At 34.6% G+C, this 19,792-nt stretch overlaps 1 pseudogene; it reads right to left on the bottom strand.

The window, feature by feature from the left end:
• Positions 1-3,798: 3,798 nt before the first annotated feature.
• On the bottom strand, positions 3,799-6,178 carry LOC131747911 (ATP-binding cassette sub-family E member 1-like; annotated as a pseudogene).
• Positions 6,179-19,792: the final 13,614 nt, after the last annotated feature.

Here is a 19,792-nt window from a genome sequence, read left to right on the forward strand (position 1 = left end):
AATGGGAAAGCAATGCATGAATTTAAGAAAAAGACTTCTAAAAATCCAACTGTTATTATGTAAAGCAACACAAAGTATTAAGCCTATTAAATATTGGCAATACAAAGAAATTAAGACAGGCAAAATGTGTCCATATCTCTCTTTAATCAGGAAGAGACACAGTAGTTTTAATGTATCTGATGATTTGTGTCTCTTTTAGAATGGCCATGAACAGTGTATAACATAGTTGCCTGATACCTGCTTCAAGATGAGATAATTAGGAAATTATGAAGTTATCTCCAAGTTTAACCAGTAATTGTAAGTGCTAATATGGATCAAAGTCACAATAAGTTCTCTTTTAGCAAGTATGGTCACAAACATTGCTTTCTAGCAAATCATATATTGAGTTAGCAGAGATTTACCATATAGTCTACACAAGAAATATCAATTTCCAGAGACTTAAAAGACAAAACTCACATAAAACTAAATTATACTGAAAGTAATTTAATTTTTGATGATTCAGAAGGCATTTAAATGTCTTTTAAGGTCTCAGGCTCACCAGCTACCTGTCACAGTTGCACAGATGTACGCCTATTCTGTGCTGGGTAAAAGATTCCAGGAAAAAAGACATTTTTTATATTAGTATGAACACATTATTTGTATATAAGTGTTTATTTAATATGGAATATTGGACATCAAGAATACTGAGGATGATATGGAACTAGAATAAATATTTGAATATGTTGTCAGTTTATTGAGACTGCATTTTGAGTCCTGTGGTCTTAGAACAAAGATATGTTTTCATCTGTGTCTTGAGTAAAAAAACATAGTTTTTGATTTGAGGAATCACTGAAACCTAAAGAAGCTTTGATGAAGTTTCTGATAAATGAGAAGTGAAGCAGCTAACTACATAAGTAGAATACATTTCAAATAGGCATCTGTCAGATTCCTCTTTGACATTTTTGTTTATGGCCCTATTTCTTTTCAGAGAACCATGATGCTCTCTGTATCAGAAAAAAAAGTTTTGAGAAAACTATATATTCTATATAACTATATATTCTAGACAAACTATGACAGGCAGCAATGGAATTTTGAGCTATTTCTTTCATTATTATTTGAATAAGTAACATTAACAGTTTGCTGTATATATTTTGTTTTATTTTCATTATAATACACAAAATTAATACATTCCTGTAACCAGTAAGAGTTAATATTTGGCTTCAAAGTGTTATACTCATAATTAAGTTTTTCTTTCATGCTTTATATTACATGAATCAGACATTTAAAAGAGCTCAGAAATGTATATTGACAATGTTACCAAGTCAATTTTTATAGGGGTCATTTTCAAAAGATCCAAACACATCTCAAAATATGTCTACTTAACATTATCTTTTGTTTAGAATTCACATTCCAGATATATACTTATTTTCTTATTGAACTTTATATTTTCAGCCTTTAAATATTTCATGTAATGAGTTCTGTATATTTAGTATTGTTGTACAATGTTAAACTGTGCAAAATCTAGTATTCCTTTTCTTCAAAACACAAATTCTCATTTTAATGTTTGGGGATTTGGTGATAATATCTGCATTCTTAGTTAATTTTTTCTCAAGAAAACTGAGTACTCTTAAAATGTATAAATGTTGCTTGAATGATTTATTGATTACAGTGATTTTTTAAATGCTGTATCTAACATCAAATAAGCTTTTATAACAAGGAAAATAATGCTTCATAAATATTCCCTTAACTATACTGTAATCAAATTTCTATATATTTTTTTAAGTGAACCACCCTGAATACTCTAAGCAGAATCTCAGTCTTTGCAATGTCATATTTAATTAAGGAAAATGATAAACTTAATGAAGAATTCGTTGTTTACTAAACCTGTGCCATCATCTTTGAAGACATTTACAGGAAAAAAAAAACCCAGTGTGGCCAAAATTCTAAACAATGAAATAAAAATACTCAGTTATTAAAGAGGATATTCTAATTGTTTACTTTGAGAATACTATATTTTCTTAACTCTAGTGAGGAGTATATAGCTCAGAAGTAATTTTTTATCATTTCCTCTGACAGTTGAGCATTACATAAATATGCAGAATCTATAGTTAACAGTGAATGGAGATCTACTTGATTTGTTACTCTATTTTTTTTTAAACAGCTTTTGTCTTACTTTATTCAATTCATTTGAAATAATGGTTCACAAATTTAACCTATCTTTAAAAATAGCAATAATTATTTTAGTATAACCCCATTTAAGTACAAAACAAACCCTTTACATATTCACAGTTAAATGCACAGAAAAAAAGCATGAAAGGATATATATTATTAAACATAAACACTGGTAACATTTGGGAGGATAAAATAAAGAGAAATCATAACTCTTCCATATATTTCTGTAATATTTGAAAATTTCACAATAAACATGTATTTATGGATTACTCAGATAAAGCAATAACTTTTAAAGGCCTAATGGGGCTTAGTTAAACTATACTTTCTATCCACTGTTTGCATATTAATTAAAACTTTTATTGTTTTGAGAAGCTCTAAAAGTTTGTTCAATAATTTCTAATTTTCCTAAACTCTTTTCCTCACTTGTAGTTTAAGTTAGTTCCAGCTCAGCACATTAGGCAGAAGTATAATCGAAAGTGGTTTCACACTACAGGTATCCCACTGTTCAAGAAATTTGGGTAAGTCTTTAGAACTGCTGCTACACACTATCCAAAACTGAGAAAAAAAGTCAAATAGATAATATCCTTTATATCCAAACCTGGAAATGAATATATTTGGTACAAAGGGATACTCTGTATTGCTATCTGGGGACTGCTTTGCGTTAATGTTGCCTTTAGGTAAGTGGCTCACAGTCCTTGGCTGCCCATCAGAAATCTGTGGAAGTTTAAAAATACACAGATGCTTAAGGACCAACCCTAAAGATTTTGAACCTGTACTGTATTTTTAAGGGAAACAAATATTCTTTAAAATGCTTTTTCCAAAATCTTGATCAGTGATTACATAAAGGTGTTTGGTTTTTTTGTTTATTTGTTTGTTTTTTGCAGTACGCGGGCCTCTCACAGTTGTGGCCTCTCCTGTTGCGGAGCACAGGCTCCAGACGTGCAGGTTCAGCAGCCATGGTTCACGGGCCCAGCCGCTCCGCGGCATGTGGGATCTTCCCGCACCAGGGCACGAACCTGTGTCCCCTGCATCGGCAGGCGGACTCTCAACCACTGCGCCACCAGGGAGGCCCTACATAAAGGTATGTTCATAGAATGACATTACCTTGAGAATAATTACAGAATATAGAATCTTATGAAATGCTACATCTAATTCAGAGTAAAGTTAGGATTTTTTTGGGAGGGGGTGTTGAAATGATTTTTTTGCTAAAGATATTCAAAAGCACCAAAAACATTGTCAATAATATTAAGTTTGTAATAGTCTTTTCCCAGTAGTGGTGTTCTGTAGTAGATAATCTTCCTTTGAAAGTCTAAACACATTGACAATTTAATGCAAAGACTGAAAACAAATATATATAATCCTGATGTTTATCAAATTTCATCATGGCATCATCGACCGGCTTTTAAAATAAGGACAGTTTCATTATAGTGGCATACTTGGCAAACCATATAAGTACAGAAAACTTTTTCAAGATTTTTAAAAGGGGGCAACACTGCTCAGCATTTGGTACCTAGATATATAATACACCTACTGAATATCTTCCCATACATCATGAAAACTTGGAGGTAATTTGTATAGCCTGAAATGTCTTCATTTTAGAATGTTATGCACAAAAAGGGCCTTATCATCAAGAACAGAAAAGTGGTATTTGCTGTATTCAGACTACAATTTAAAACACAATTGGCTTTATGTTACAGTAAGTAAATTATACTTCAATCTCCAGAGCATGTGGGGCATAAAACCTGATCTAGGGCTTCCCTGGTGGCGCAGTGGTTGAGAATCCGCCTGCCGATGCAGGGGACACGGGTTCATGCCTCAGTCCGGGAAGATCCCACATGCCGCGGAGCGGCTGTGCCCGTGAGCCGTGGCCGCTGAGCCTGCACGTCGGGAGCCTGCGCTCCGCAACGGGAGAGGCCACAATAGTGAGAGGCCCGTGTACTGCCAAAAAAAAAAAAACCAAAAAACAAAAAACAAACCTGATCTAAGTTTTATATGACAAAAATCCCAGTAAATGTTTCTTTTAATAAATGGCTTATCGATATTCTCAGATTCACTCTAATCATCCAAGAAAAAGTATTTTCCACTCTTCTTTTGTTCTACATTCTTAATTGAATTGAGTTTGTTTATTCTTGGCCTATAGTTGTTTGGATCTCTTCTGAATGTAATTTCAAGCTGAGACAAAAATTTATTCATGCCAGCCAAAAGGGTTTGAGGACTGTTTGCAACTGTGTTCTTAGATGGAACACCATCAAAAACAATGACTCGATCTGCTAAATAGGTGGCCAGGATGAAGTCATATTCCGCAACAAAGGCTGTCTTCTTAGCATGGAGTATGAAACGTTTGACAACTCGAGCAGCCGTCAAGTTTTGCTCAGAATCCAAATATGCAGATGGTTCATCAATTAAATAGACATCAGCAGGATTTGCCCAAACAAAGAGCTAAAGTTACTCGGGGCAGTTCACCATCAGATAATGTCTGCACCTCTTGATCAATGATGTTTTCAATTTGCAGAGGCTTCATTACATCAGTCACAAATTGTGGATGAGTGTAAGCATCTCTGATCTTTTCATGTGGTAGCTGGCGAACACTTCCGGTTGATTTGGGACTGATTTTCTGTGGCTTATAACTGACATTTAAAACTAGTACTTCCCTTCCTTCATCAGGTTTAAGTCTCCCAGCAAGCATTCTGATAAATATCTTTTTACCAGTACCATTTTCCCCCAACATCACCATTATTTCAGAATCTGTAAACTCACCAGCTACAATTGCTAGCTCAAACTCTCCCATCTTTTTCTTCATTCCAGGAGATTTATACATACACATCTTTTTAACTTCTTCTTCATTTGCTGTCTCAGCTACTTTAAAAAGAAGTGATGCATCTCTGAATCTTAAGTTTTCTGTTGGAACGTAGTCATCCAAAAACATGTTTATGCCTTCTCTTACACTAAAAGACATAATGACAACACCATAAGCACTTGGTACGCCATATAAACAGCAGATGAAGTCAGAGAGGTAGTCTAATACACTTAGATCATGCTCCACCACAAAGATATATCTTTCTGGATTTATTAGAGATCATATAGTAATAGCAGCCTTTAAACACTGCTTGACATCTAGGTAACTAGAAGGTTCATCAAACATGAAAATATCAGCTTTATACAAACGACAGCACAGGCAAATCTCTGCAACTCTCCTCTTGAAAGATCTTCAACATTGCGTTCTTTTAGATGGGTTAAATCGAGCTGCTGATATACAATTGCTTGTGTCTTTGTTTCATCTTTTCAGTCGAAAATAGACCCCACTGTCCCCTTTGCAGCCTTGGGAATCTGGTCTACATACTAATGTTTGATAATGGCTTTTAGGTCATCTTCAAGAATCTTGGTAAAATAATTTTGCAATTCAGATCCATGGGAGTAAGTCAAAATTTCTTGCCAATCAGGTGGGTCAACATATTTTCCAAGGTTTGGCTTTTGCTTTCCTGCTAAAATTTTTAAAGCAGTTGACTTTCCAATACCATTAGTTCCAATTAATCCCAAAACTTCACCCAGACGAGGAATAGGCAACCTGTGAAGCTTGAAGGTGTTGGCACAATATCGATGTGTTGTTTCTTTTTCCAAGTTGCTTGGTAAATTGACAATTGATAAGGCACCAAAGGGGCAATACTTATTAGAAAAAATAACAGGTGGTATCCATATTTTGGGAAATCTCCTCTCTAAAATATATTATTTTAATACAAATACCACAACCAATACAAAGAGTTTCAGAAATCCATGCTATTTTGCTCTGGGAGACAACCTCTATGCATAATTTTCCCATTTGAACCACAGGGCAACTTTTTGCATTCCTGCCGACACTTCTTAGGTTTACATTTGTCATGGTTGACAATAGCAATTCTTGTTAACTTATCTGCCATAATTCTAAGGAAGTAAGAATATCTAGTTCCTCTGGAGAAACAGATTCCCCTTGCGGAGGGGAATGCAGAGGCCAAATCAGTTCTTGCTTTCACTTCTCAGCCACACAACGTGTTCTTACGGCCACCAGCCAAAATGGCGGTGCCCAGCCACTGCCTCATGCATGCCACAGGGATGATTCGTTATCTCTATTTTTTTTTTAATACTAATTCTTGTTTATAACTTAATACACTTTTTGAATCATAGATTTGTCAAGGGAAAATCTGAGTCTTTATTGGTATTTTCTTAAGTGTGCAGCGCTTACAGACTGCAAACTCATTGTTTCTGGAAATGAGAAATATCGCATCTCAAGTTTAAAAGGAATTTCACCCATGCCAGTTGTCAATTTACTGCCTCCCAGTTGCAAATCTATCTTTCTTTGCCCTGCTTTGTGATATTGGAAGTATACTCTATAAATATTTCTACTTTTCCACTTGCCATGATGTTAAACTTTTTCAATAAAGAAAGAAGAGTTTTCTTTTTCTGGTTCTAATTGTCCCTTCACTGTTTATTTCTGGGGTATGTAGTTTGCAGCTTTTGGATCTTTAGTGACACTCACCTTCCAAGCTATTTTCAGTAGCATTCCCAAGAGTAGCTTCCCAGAGAGTCTTGCAAGCAGTCTAGTTTTGTTGTTATCTCAGTGGGTGGTTTCATGATTCCCAGCCTCAACCTAAAGCACATCAGTGAGCTTCCCTACCACCCAGGAATCCACAGCCAAACGCATCCCAAAGATGTCTGACTCTGTTTTAGGCGGGTGATGGTGGTGGTGGTGCAAATCTTCCAAACTATTTCCTTCTTTGGATGCTCTTCCTCACCCTCGAAGTAATGGCTCCTACCTATATCTGCTGTACTTACATAATTTTGAATTCTTTTTATCCTTTAGTATTTACTTCCTTGTTACTAGTTAATGTTTATTTTTATGTTAAAAGTTCCTTACTCAAATTGGAGTGTGGCTTCTGTTTCCTAAATGGATCATTATGATATAAATTATTTGCTCAATATTATAAAAATCTGATTTTTTCTCTCTCTGTATCTATATTTTAGTTGCAAGAAAAATGGATTTTTAATATCCTTGAATAGAAGTGGACCATGGCAGATAATTTTTTTTTAAAAAAGAATCCTTATAGATACTGCTATAACAACTCTCTTCCATGTAGGACTTTGTTTTTCTGATTTTAATGTAACTTTCTTGCCATTTTCACTTCTAATCTAGCGTTTCCTGATAGTCCTATTTTTATAATGCTGCTGTAACAAATTACCACAAACTAGTTTGCTTAAAACAACAGAAATTTATTATCTTACAGTTCTGGAGGCAGTCTAAAATTGACACATTGGCAAGATTGGTTACTTCCAGAAGCTCTGAGGAAGAATCTGTCCATGCCTTTCTCATACTTTCTGGTGGTTATCAACAATCCTTGGCATTCCTTAGCATGTAGAAGCATTACTTCAATCTCTGCTTCTGTCATCACATGGAGTTTGCTCTGTGTGTCTCTGTATCCAAATTTCCCTCAGTTTTATGAATAGAAGGCATCAAACTATGGGAATCCACAATCCAATATGACCTCATCTTAATTTGATTATATCTGCAGAGACCCTATTTTCAAATGAGGTAATGTTCACAGGTACCTGGGGTTAAGACTTTGACATTGCTTTTGGGGGAGCACAATTCAACCCACAACACTGTCCTCTTCCTCATTCAAATTTATGTTCTTCCCATTTGCAAAATACATTCACCTTTCCTAAATTCCCCAAAGTCTTAAATCATGCCAGCATTAACATCAAGACAAAAATCTTATACAAATATAAGATTTCATACCTCATCTTCAAAATTATCTAAGTCAGTTATGAGTGAGATTCCAGGAAAGATTCACTGTGAAGAAAAATATCCCTTCATCTGTGGACATGTGAAGCAAGGGAACAAGTTACTTGCCTCCAAATACAATGGTGGGACAGGTGTAGATAGATATTCCATTCTAAAAGAGAAAAGGTAAAAAGGAAAAAAGGGGTCATATGTTCTAAGCAAGTATGAAGACCAACAGGGAAAATTCCATTAGGTTTTAATGAAATGAGTGATTCTCTGTGGTTTGATCCACCCTCTGGACCCATGGAGGCTCAAGAAACCCCAACCACTAGACCTTCAGAGGACCTGTTGGACCTGGTCTCTGTGGCACTAAAGGGTCCAAAAGCCGCACCATTTAGCTCTTAGCAGTAGTCCTGCCCACTGGGCAGCCTGTTTCCTGCTTGTAGAATCCCAGAAGTCTGACAGGTGTCCTTCTTTCCCTCCTTCAATCCAAGCTGGCAGTATTTCTCCTGAAATGTTTGATTGGATCTATAAGTCAATCAGCTCACCTCTCCAGCAAGCTCGTCTGGCCACACTGTGTTCTCTCTAAAGCACACTTTCTTATTTTTTGCAATATGAATAGACTGAGAATTTTCCAAATCATCAAGTTCTGGTTCCTGTTTGTTTAACAGTTCCTTCCTCAATTCATCTGTACCCTCTCACAGTTTACTATAAGCAACAAGGAGATATCAGGCTGCATCTTTAATACTTTGCTTGGAAATCTCCTTAGCTTATAAATTCTACTTTCTGTTACACAGTAGAATATAATTCAGCCAGATTTTCTCCTACTTTTTAAAATGGATCACCCTTTTCTCTAGTGTCCAATATCATGTTATTAATTTTGGTCTGATACCTTACTAGAAGCACCTTTAACATTTATATTTGTAACAACATTCTGTACATGACATATGCAACCTCTAAAACAGTAGAATTTTAAAGCTCTCCTGTCTTCTTTCTGAGCCCTGTACATAATTTTGCTTAATGTCCATATTTCTACAAACAGCCTCTTCAAGTCAATCTAGGTTTTATTTTCTATTATGCACATCAAAATTTTTCAGCCTCTTCCTATTATCCAATTCCAAAGTAACTTCTATAATTTCAGGTATTTGTTACAACAGTACTCCAATTTCAATATCAAAATCTGTGTTAGTTTCCTAAGCCTACAATAACAAGTCACCACACATTTGGTGGCTTAAAACAAAAGAACTAATTTTCTCACAGTTCTAGAGGTCAAAAGTTTGAAATTAAAATGTCAGTGGTGTTGGTTCTTTCCAGAGGTTCTGAGGGAGGCTGTTCTATGCTTTTTTCCTAGCTTCTGGTGGTTGCTGGAAATTCTTGGTGTCCTTGGCTTGCAGCTGCATCACTCTAAATCTGCCTTCATCATCATATGGCCTTCTTACCTGTGCATTTCTCTCTCTCTATGTCCTCTCTTCTTCTTATAGAGACATAAATCATATCAGCTTTAGGGCTCACTGTAATACAACATAATTTCATCTTCAGTTGGTGACATCTGAAAAGAAGACCTTATTTTCAAATAAGGACACATTCACATATACCTTGATGTCTTAGTCAGTTTGGATGCTATAACAAAAATATGATAATCTTATAAACAATAAAAAATTATTTCTCAAGTTCTGGATGCTGAGAAGTCCAATTTCCAGTCAGATGCAGTATATGTTGAGTTTATTTCCCAGTTCATAGGCAGCTGACTTTTCTGTATGTTCTCACAAAGCATAAGGGGAGATAAATCTCTCTGGGGTCTCCTTCAACAGGGCACCAATTTCACTCATGAGGTCTCCAACTTCATGACCTAATCATGTCTGAAAGACCCCAAATCCAAATACCAAACATTTGGGATTAGGCAAAGGAAAAAAATATTAAAAGCAGCAAGGGAAAAGCAAAAAGTAACATACAAGGTAATCCCCATGAGGTTAACAGCTGATTTCTCAGCAGAAAATGTGCAAGCCATAAGGAAGTGAAAGGATACACTTAAAATGATGAATGGGAAAAACCTACAACTAAATTACTCTAGCCAGCAAGAATCTCATTCAGATTTGAAGGAGAAATTAAAACCTTTACAGACAAGCAAAAGTTAAGAGAATTCAGCACCACCAAACCAGCTTTACAACAAATATTAAAGGAGCTTCTCTAGGCAGGAAAAATAGAAAAGGAAAAGACATACAACAATTAACCCAAAACAATTGAGAAAATGGTAATAGGAATATACATATTGAAAATTACTTTAAATATAAATGGATTAAATGCTCCAATCAAAAAACATAGACTGGCTGAATGAATACAAAAACAAGACCCATATATATGCTGTCTACAAGAGACTGACTTCAGACCCAGAGACACATACACACAGAAAGTGAGGGGATGGAAAAAGATATTCCATGCAAACGGAAATCAAAAGAAAGTTGGAGTAGCAATTCTTATATCAGACAAAATAGAATTAAAATAAAGACTGTTACAAGAGACAAAGAAGGACTCTACATAATGATCAAGGGATCAATCAAAGAAGAAGATATAACAATTGAAAATATTTATACACCCAATATAGGAGAACTTCAATACAAAGGCAAATGCTAACAGCCATAAAAGGGGAAATCAACAGTAACACAAGCATAGTAGGGTACTTTAACATATCATTTTCACCAATGGACAGATCATCCAAAATGAAAATAAATAAGGAAACACAAGCATTAAATGATACATTAAACAAGATGGACTTAATTGATATTTATAGGACATTTCATCCAAACACAACAGAATACACTTTTTTCTCAAGTGCTCATGGAACATTCTCAAGGAGAGATCATATCCTGGGTCACAAATCAAGCCTTGGTAAATTTAAGAAAATTGAAATTGTATCATGTATTTTTTCTGACCACAATGCTAAGAGACTAGCTATCAATTACAGGAAAATAATCTGTAAAAAATAAAAACACATGGAGCCTAAATAATACACTACTAAATAACCAAAGGTCACTGAAGAAATCAAAGTGGAAATCAAAAAAATATCTAGAAGCAAATGACAATTAAAACATGATGACCCAAAACCTATGGGATGCAGCAAAAGCAGTTCTAAGAGGGAAGTTTATAGCAATACAATCCTACCTCAAGAAACAAGAAACATCTCAAATAAACAACCTAAACTTACACCTAAAGCAATTAGAGAAAGAAGAACAAAGCAACACCAAAGTTAGCAGAAGGAAATAATTCATAAATATCAGATCAGAAATAAATTGAAAAGAAAAGATGGAAACAATAACATAGATCAATAAAATTAAAGCTGGTTGCTTGAGAAGATAAACACAACAGATAAAGCATTAGCCAGACTCATCAAGGAAAAAATGTAGAAGAGTCAAATCAATAGAATTAGAATGAAAAAGGAGAAGTAACAACTGACACTGCAGAAATACAAAGGATCATGAGATTTTACTTCAAGAAACTATATGCCAATAAAATGGAAGAAATGGAAAAATTCTTAGAAAAGCACAACCTTCCAAGACTGAACCAGGAAGTAATAGAAAATATAGAGACCAGTCATAAGCACTGAAAGTGAAATTGTGATTTAAAATCTTACAACAAACAAAAGCCCAGGATCAGATGGCTTCACAGGCAAATTCTATCAAACAGAGAAGAGCTAACACCTATACTTCTCAAACTCTTCCAAAAGATAGCAGAGGAAGGAACACTCCCAAACATTATATGGCATCACCATTACCCTGATACCAAAACCAGAGAAAGATGTCACAAGAAAAAGAAAACTACACGCCAATATCACTGATGAACACTGATGCAAAAATTCTCAACAAAATACTAGCAAACAGAATTCAACAGCACATTAAAAGGAGCATACACCATGATCAAGTGGGGTTTATCCCAGGAATGCAAGGATTCTTCAGTATACACAAATATGTCAATGTGATACACCATATTAACAAACTGAAGGAGGAAAACCATATGATCATCTCAATAGATGCAGAGAAAAGTTTTGACAAAATTCAACACCCATTTATGATAAAAACCCTCCAGAAAGGAGGCATAGAGGGAACTTACCTCAACATAATAAAGGCCATATGTGACAAACCCACAGCCAACATTGTTCTCAATGGTGAAAACTGAAACCATTTCCACTAAGTTCAGGAACAAGACAAGGTTGCCCACTCTCACCACTATTATTCAATATAGTTTTGGAAGTTTTAGCCATAGCAATCACAGAAGAAAAAGAAATAAAAGGAACACTAATGGGAAAAGAAGAAATAAAACAGTCACTGTTTGCAGATGACATGATAATATACATAGAGAATCCTAAAGATGTTACCAGAAAACTACTAGAACAAATCAATGAATTTGGTAAAGTTGCAGGATACAAAATTAATGCACAGAAATCTCTGTCACACTTATACACTAATGATGAAAAATCTGAAAGAGAAATTAAGGAAACATTCTCATTTACCATTGCAAAAAAAGAATAAAATACCTAGGAACAAACCTACCTAAGGAAAAAAAAAAACCTGTATGCAGAAAATTATAAGACACTGATGAAAGAAATTAAAGATGATACAAACAGTTGGAGAGATATACCATATTCTTTGATTGGAAGAATCAACATTGTGAAAATTGTTATCCTACACAAAGCAATCTACAGATTCAATGCAATCCCTATTAAACAACTAATGGCATTTTTCACAGAACTAGAACAAAAAATTTCACAATTTGTATGGAAACAAAAAATACCCTGAATAGCCAAAGCAATCTTGAGACAGAAAAAATGAGCTTGAGGAATCACACTCCCTGACTTCAGACTATATGACAAACTACAGTAATGAAGACAGTATGGTACTGGCACCAAAGCAGAAATATAGATCAATGGAACAGGATAGAAAGTACCATAGTTTAGATTGTATTTCTCTACAAAACAGAAATAGAGTCACAAATGTAAAAAAAGAAACTTATGGTTACTAGGGGGAAAGGGGGATAGAGGGATAGTTCTGGAATTGACATATACACACTACTATATATAAAATAGATAAATAATAAGGACTTACTGTATAGCACAGGGAACTCTACTAAATATTCTGTAATGACCTATATGGGAAAAGAATTTAAAAAGGAGTGGATATAAGTGTATGTATAACTGATTAACTTTGCTGTTCAGCAGATACTAACACAACATTGTAAATCAACTATATTCCAATTAAAATTTAAAAATAAAATGAAGCAAAGAAATATGAAAAAAACGAGACTATCAAAAAGAGTCCCCTAATTTTTTAAACTTTTAAATTCACTAATCAGCTGGTCAATTTCTATGCCTTCATGCAATTAGCATGTGCCTGGAAAATAAGACTGTGCTAAGGTATGGAAACAGGGGCTGTTTAAGACTGGAATGAGGGAAATTCCCTGACAATGATGGTTCAATCCCTGGTTGGGGAACTATGATTCTGCAAGCTGCGTGTCACAGCCAAAAAAAAAAGAAAAAGAGTCATGTCGTCTTATACAGATATGTTTGCAAGTACCAAAATTATACCAGAGCCTGCACCCTAAATTATTCTGTCCTTCCAAATAAAAGTTTATTTTGTAAGAGAAAAAAAAAAAGTTATCTTAGCCAAATTATAATATCTACTTTCACTGCTTTTTAATCACCTAAGGAATCTGGCTGGTCAAATTCAGAGCTCAGAGACAGAGAGAGGAAAAAAATATGGGAAGGTACAGCAAAAAGATACAGGTCAGTAGAAGAGCTTTATTTATTTATTTATTTTGGAACATCCAGTACATCTTAGATTTGCATTAATTTAGTCCCTGAGTAGAATTATATCAGTATACGGAACTGACTTTATATATTAAATGAAATTCACAACTTAAAAGAAGCAAAATAAAATTTCCTGCCTTTGTTAAAAGCAACTAAAATAATTTGCACAGATTGCATTTTCAAAACTGAAAATCCTCTGTATATGGTATAGAATCAGATTTCATAGAAACATATTACTAAATATTAAATTCCATTTACAAATTGCTTCATTCAAAATGTATTTGTTTCTTTCTATAAAATAGAGTGAGAAATTATAAAGATAATATTTCTCACTCTAGCCTCCTCTGTGTGTATTCTCTTCAGGATCAAGGGAGCCATTGAGCTCCTGTGTTACCCAGGTCAATTATTTATAGCAAAGACAAACACACTAATGTTTTTGCATTCAGTACAGAAAAGGCATTCAGTGGTATACATGCATTTATTCTAAAGAAAGGTGGTAAATATATTCTATGACTTTTAAAATTACTTCATGGTTAAAAAATATCATGCCCCTATTGCTGCGAAAAAAAAAGGAAATTAAGTGCCAACATAAGGAGAAATCAGAAGGCACCCTTAAGGAAGTATATCTAAAGGAAAAGCAAATTTATAATCTTAAAACATATTTTGTCTCATATAAGGTTGAGAGGTCCCAGGAAGGGAGGGGCTAGTATGTGGAAGTGCTTTCAGTGATAACAATAAATGTTCTGTATGAGGTACTTTTTCCTCTCAAGGGTCAAGTTAGGAAGAAAAATGTTTATGGATTTTTCAATGAATTTATAATCAAAATAGCTTTCTGGAGACCCATTTGAAGTTAGATATGAGTATTTAACAGGAGGCTAAGCAAGGGGCATGTGACTGATTCTTATTGATGTACAAAAGTCAAATAATCTCTCCATGGAGGCTGCTTGGGTCCATTATGCTTAAGGCTTTTGGCACCGTATAAGGCAAAGAGTGTTTTAAACAGATGACAAAGAATGCCTCCAACTATATAATGTATGAGAAAAAAATTAACAAAATGATTCTTTTAAATGGTATTAAGTCTATAAAGAAATAAATTCTCAATTGCATATGGCTGAGCCAAGGTAATGCTTGATAACACACTTATTACCTTGAATCATACAGTTAATGAGTGCTTTACAGGTATCATACAATATGCACTAAATATACATATTCCTGTTAAGTGTCTGCTGCCTACTTTCTCCTACATTCTGACATGTGGTACATGTGGAGTTTCATTCAGAAATTAACCACCATGGGATAATTTGTTTGATCTCCACAATGTATTACTGACCAACATCTGAGAAAAACTTTCCAAGTGATTAGAAGGATAAATTCTGAATTGTTAATCTAGTCCAAAATAACTTTGTATAGTGACCCCATTCTTCCTGGGTGGCTAGAACATGAAGTTTTTCTGTATTACTGTTGGGATAGCTAAAAAATGGGTTGAAACTAATTAGGATATTCTGGAGATAGAGAGGGCTGCAGAAGCACACTTAAAGATGTTTGAAAAACCTAATCAATTGTTCCTTTGAAGAGGATCAGTAAATGAGAGTTTATAAGGAAGTTGGAACCTGAGATAAAAATCAGTTTAACTGAAGGTTCTGAGAATCAATGAACATTTGTCTATGCCACCTCAGTAAGTACATTTTTTTCAATTCCCATTTTACATTTAAAAATAATGACAATTAGGCTTTCTGAGAAACAAATTTTTCTTATCTTTTATCTGAATACCTCCAGGATATGTAAAATGACATGATTTATCTACCTCTCCATGTACATACAAGAATGGGTACAAGAGAAATCTAGTCATTCCTGCTAACTCTCTGTCATTAACCCCTCATTTTATGTTCAAGTTTATACTTTACGAGCCATTAGAGTAATTTTATGTGCTTACTAGTGAAACTAAAATTAAGATAAATATTAAAAATATGTCCTACACCATATAAAACTTACTATGATACAAATAATTTGCTTGTTCCCCACTGTAGATGTCTGTTCCACATTGTGTCCCACACTTGATTCTGACAAGTTACCATACTTTAGTCAATCATTGGTAAAACTTCACACACATAGAGTCTCTCCTGTCTTCTGTCTCTGATCCATTACCAATTTTCAGTTCATTTTGTTTTGTTGTTATTCTGTTACTTTGAATTCTAATATTTTAAGCTATTAAGCAGCCACTACCAAGAAAATTCACTATTATTATACTGAGGGGTGCATATAAGAGAACTACTAAAGTCAGTAGACATTCACTGTTATCAGGGAAAATTAGAAAGTTCTCACATGCACAAAGTATTTTATTGTCCAATAATTCTTAAATGATAGGGTGGTAAATATGTCTGGTCCATAACTCCAGCAGAAACCTCATAGGAAACTCATGTGTTACAGAAATATTTAAGCCTGCAATATATATTTTTGTTCACTAGCCTAGTATAACCCGGACACATCAGCTCCATATTAATAAGTATTGAAAGGCAGTTTGGGATTGGAGAATTGACTGAATTTTCCTTTGATGACTAAACCCTTCCCCTAGTTGGGTCTGTTATTTGTCTGTTCACAGAAAGAGTCCAGTCGTTGGAGTTTCCAGATATGCTCCCTATACTTATTGAAATGAATCGTTTGAAGTGGAGAGAATAAGGAGATTGAATTCATTGCAGTAAAAAGAGTGACAATCCAATTCAATAGCTCAAAAGAGGCTCACATTTTATATGTGCTAAATATGCCTCACCACTCTTATCATACCACTTCACAGCTCATGCCACTTCACAGTTCCTTTAAAGCTCTCCATGGTTATTTTGAGAGTGAAAACATTCTCTACAAACATCTCTCAAACTGCTTTAGAGCATTTATGAGGATATGGAAACTTTCATGACTACTTTTTTTTTTTTTAACTTTGAAGTACTCAGAAAAAGCAAACACTTTGAGCAAAGTTTGCCTGCCTGTTTCTCATTTTACTATGGATGAAGAGAACATATTGTGGTTAGGATTTTTGTATGTTTATTTGTTTATTTAAATCATATTTTTGTTACAATATTACCAAAATTATAAGTGTTAGAAAGGTGACAGGATATAGTATTTATGGGTGGGTAAACTTTTGCTGATTATTTGGTATACTCTCCCTAATTGGATATAAAATGCAGCATACTATATATTATATAGCATTTTATTGACTTCACAGTTACATTGTGAAGACTTTTACTACTCATAATGATGATGTTTAAATAAGGATTCAGGAGCAAGTGATTTATTAAGGGAGTACTCCTAGGAAAATTATAAAAGGCAAGTGGCAGGAAAAAGAAGGATCCAAAAAGGATGCAATTTCAGGTGAAATCAGAGATTCTATACCTCTGAAGCATAAAATATACTTCAAAACAGGGTCAGCTTCTTGGACATGAGGCCTAACTGCACAGTGTCCCCTCCCACTTGGAAGGGCTCCTCTTAATTTTTGAACAAGGATCCTCCCATTTTTATTTTGCACTGGGCCCTATAAATTATGTAGTCAGCCCAGCCTCAGAATTTTTTTTTCCTGTACCTGGAAAAAGATGCTGAAGTCCTTGTATTCCTACTTTTCTCAGTATTTGGCTACCAGTGGTTAAGGGGCAGGGGAGTAAACCTCCAGATATCCCTGTAGAGGGAAGTAGATCCAGTAGCTAAGGTCAAGCTCTCAAGTTTGTTGGTCGAAATCTTTAGCACAAAATTTGCAGAAGCTGAGGTGACACATGGATTTAGATGTGGCACCAACAGTATTAGGTACATACAGTTAGCACTTCGGGGCGTATCCTTACAGACATGTTTTCTGTGCTTACACAAACCTGAGTATGTGTGTCTTTTTATAAATAGAGAGGTAGGTCAGCAGACTGACAGAACAACTAATAATAGGTCAAATTTCACATATTTATAAATGTTCAGTTCTTTATTTTTATTAATCTCTTATCTAGATGCATTTGCTTAACAGATAGTATCTCCCATCACTGCCACTACCAGACATGGCTTATTTGTGTTCTATTTCTTTTCATTCATTTATTTAGCAAATATTATTATCTTACTACATGCTCCAGCACTACCCAATATAGGAATATAGGACTGGCACGTAAATTTCATGAAACTTGCTTTGTAGTAAAAGGATATAGACAATGTAAACACGTATGAGTATATATATATATATATATATACAAGATGTCAGATATTAATAGGTGCTCTGGAGAAAAATAAAGCAAGATGTGAAGAATAAGTAGTGTCAGGCTAGAGGGTGCTATTTATATGAGGTAGTTAGGAAAGTTTCCTCTAAATCAATGACATTAGAACAGAGATTTTTAAAGTGAGGAAGACATGTACATTTCTGAGGTAAAAGCATTCAAGGCAGAAAGAACAATGAATTGAAAGACTCAGAAACAGAAGCATACTGAGTGTGACTGTGAAACTGCAAGGAGGCCAGTGTGCCCTAGGCAGAGTGAGTCCCAGGGAGGGTGGTAAAATATAAGGCCAGAGAGGTACACAGAGGCCAAATCACCTATGACAGTAGGCAATTATAAACGTCTGTGAGTCCCTGAAGAATGTCATGATTTCACTTATGTTTTAAATGGACCACTTTGGATTTTCTAGTGAATAGGTCATGGGATGTGAGAAAAATTGAGATTTCAAGTATGTTGCCAAAAATCGGGGACTCTTGTGATAAGGGCACTGTTTCTTGACTCAGATGGTGGTTGCTTACATGAACTTACACATGTTATATTTTATAGAACTAAATACTGGCACATTCACACACACACAAATACACACACATACATACACATTAATATAAATAAAACTGGGGAAATCTGATTAACATGGTTGAGTTGAACAGTGTCACCATTCTGATTGTGATATTGTACTGTAGTTTTAAGATATTGCTATTGGAGGGAACTGGGTAAAGGGTACTTGGAATCTCTGTGTTATTTCTTATAACTACATATATGTCTACAACTACCTCAAAAATAAATTTAATTTAAAATCATGTTGGCAAGATGTCCTGCCTGAACAACTGAAATTGAGTTGAGAGTACCTGTTTTCCCACAGCCTTCCCAACAGAATCTGTTGTTGTTTTCATTTTTTGTCAGTCTGATAGGTAAGGAATGGTGGCTTTTTTTTAAAATTTACATTTCTCTATGATTGAGAATTTTTTAAATATTTTTGAACGTCATTTTTACATTTTTGGTTAATTATCTTTTTGTGTATCATTCTCATTTTTTCCACTGAGTTTTTGGCCTTTTGTCCCTAAATATTTAATAGTTACCTATATATTAGAGAAAACAACTCTTTGTCTATAGTATATACTGCAAATATTTTCTCTGTCAATGGCCTTTTGGCTTTCCTTATGGTAACTTTTGTCATACAAACTTTTTTTTAAAAAGTTAAATTTATCAATCATTTTTATTGTCTCTGGATTTTAAGTCAGAGAAAATCTTTCACTGTACTAAGATTAAAGACAAATTTACCTATAATATACAGAATAGTGACTACACTTAATAATATTGTATTGAATATTTGAAGGTTGCTAAGAAGGTAAGTCTTCAAAGTCTTTACCATATGAAAAAAAAAGAAAAAATTCTGTAACTGTAGAGTGACAAATGATAACTAGACTTCTTATGATGACTATTTTACAATGTATACAAATATGAAATCATTATGTTGTAGAGCTAACACTAATATAATGTTATATGTCAATTATATCTCAATTTAAAGAGCCATAAAATTAGATTTTTATTAATTTTTATTCTGGTACTTTAAAGGTTCATATTGTACATTTAGATCCCTAATTCATTTGAAGTTTATAGTTTGGTACAGTGTGAGACATGAGATTTATCTTTTCTCCAAATGGTTAAACAATTGTCCAATTAAAATTTATTAAAGGGCTTCCCTGGTGGCGCAGTGGTTGAGAATCCGCCTGCCGATGCAGGGGACATGGGTTCGTGCCCCGGTCCGGGAAGATGGCACATGCCGCAGAGCGGCTGGGCCCGTGAGCCATGGCCACTGAGCCTGCGTGTCCGGAGCCTGCGCTCCGCAACGGGAGAGGC

The sequence above is a fragment of the Kogia breviceps genome, chromosome X, assembly GCF_026419965.1.
Source record: "Kogia breviceps isolate mKogBre1 chromosome X, mKogBre1 haplotype 1, whole genome shotgun sequence".
NCBI lineage: Eukaryota > Metazoa > Chordata > Mammalia > Artiodactyla > Physeteridae > Kogia > Kogia breviceps.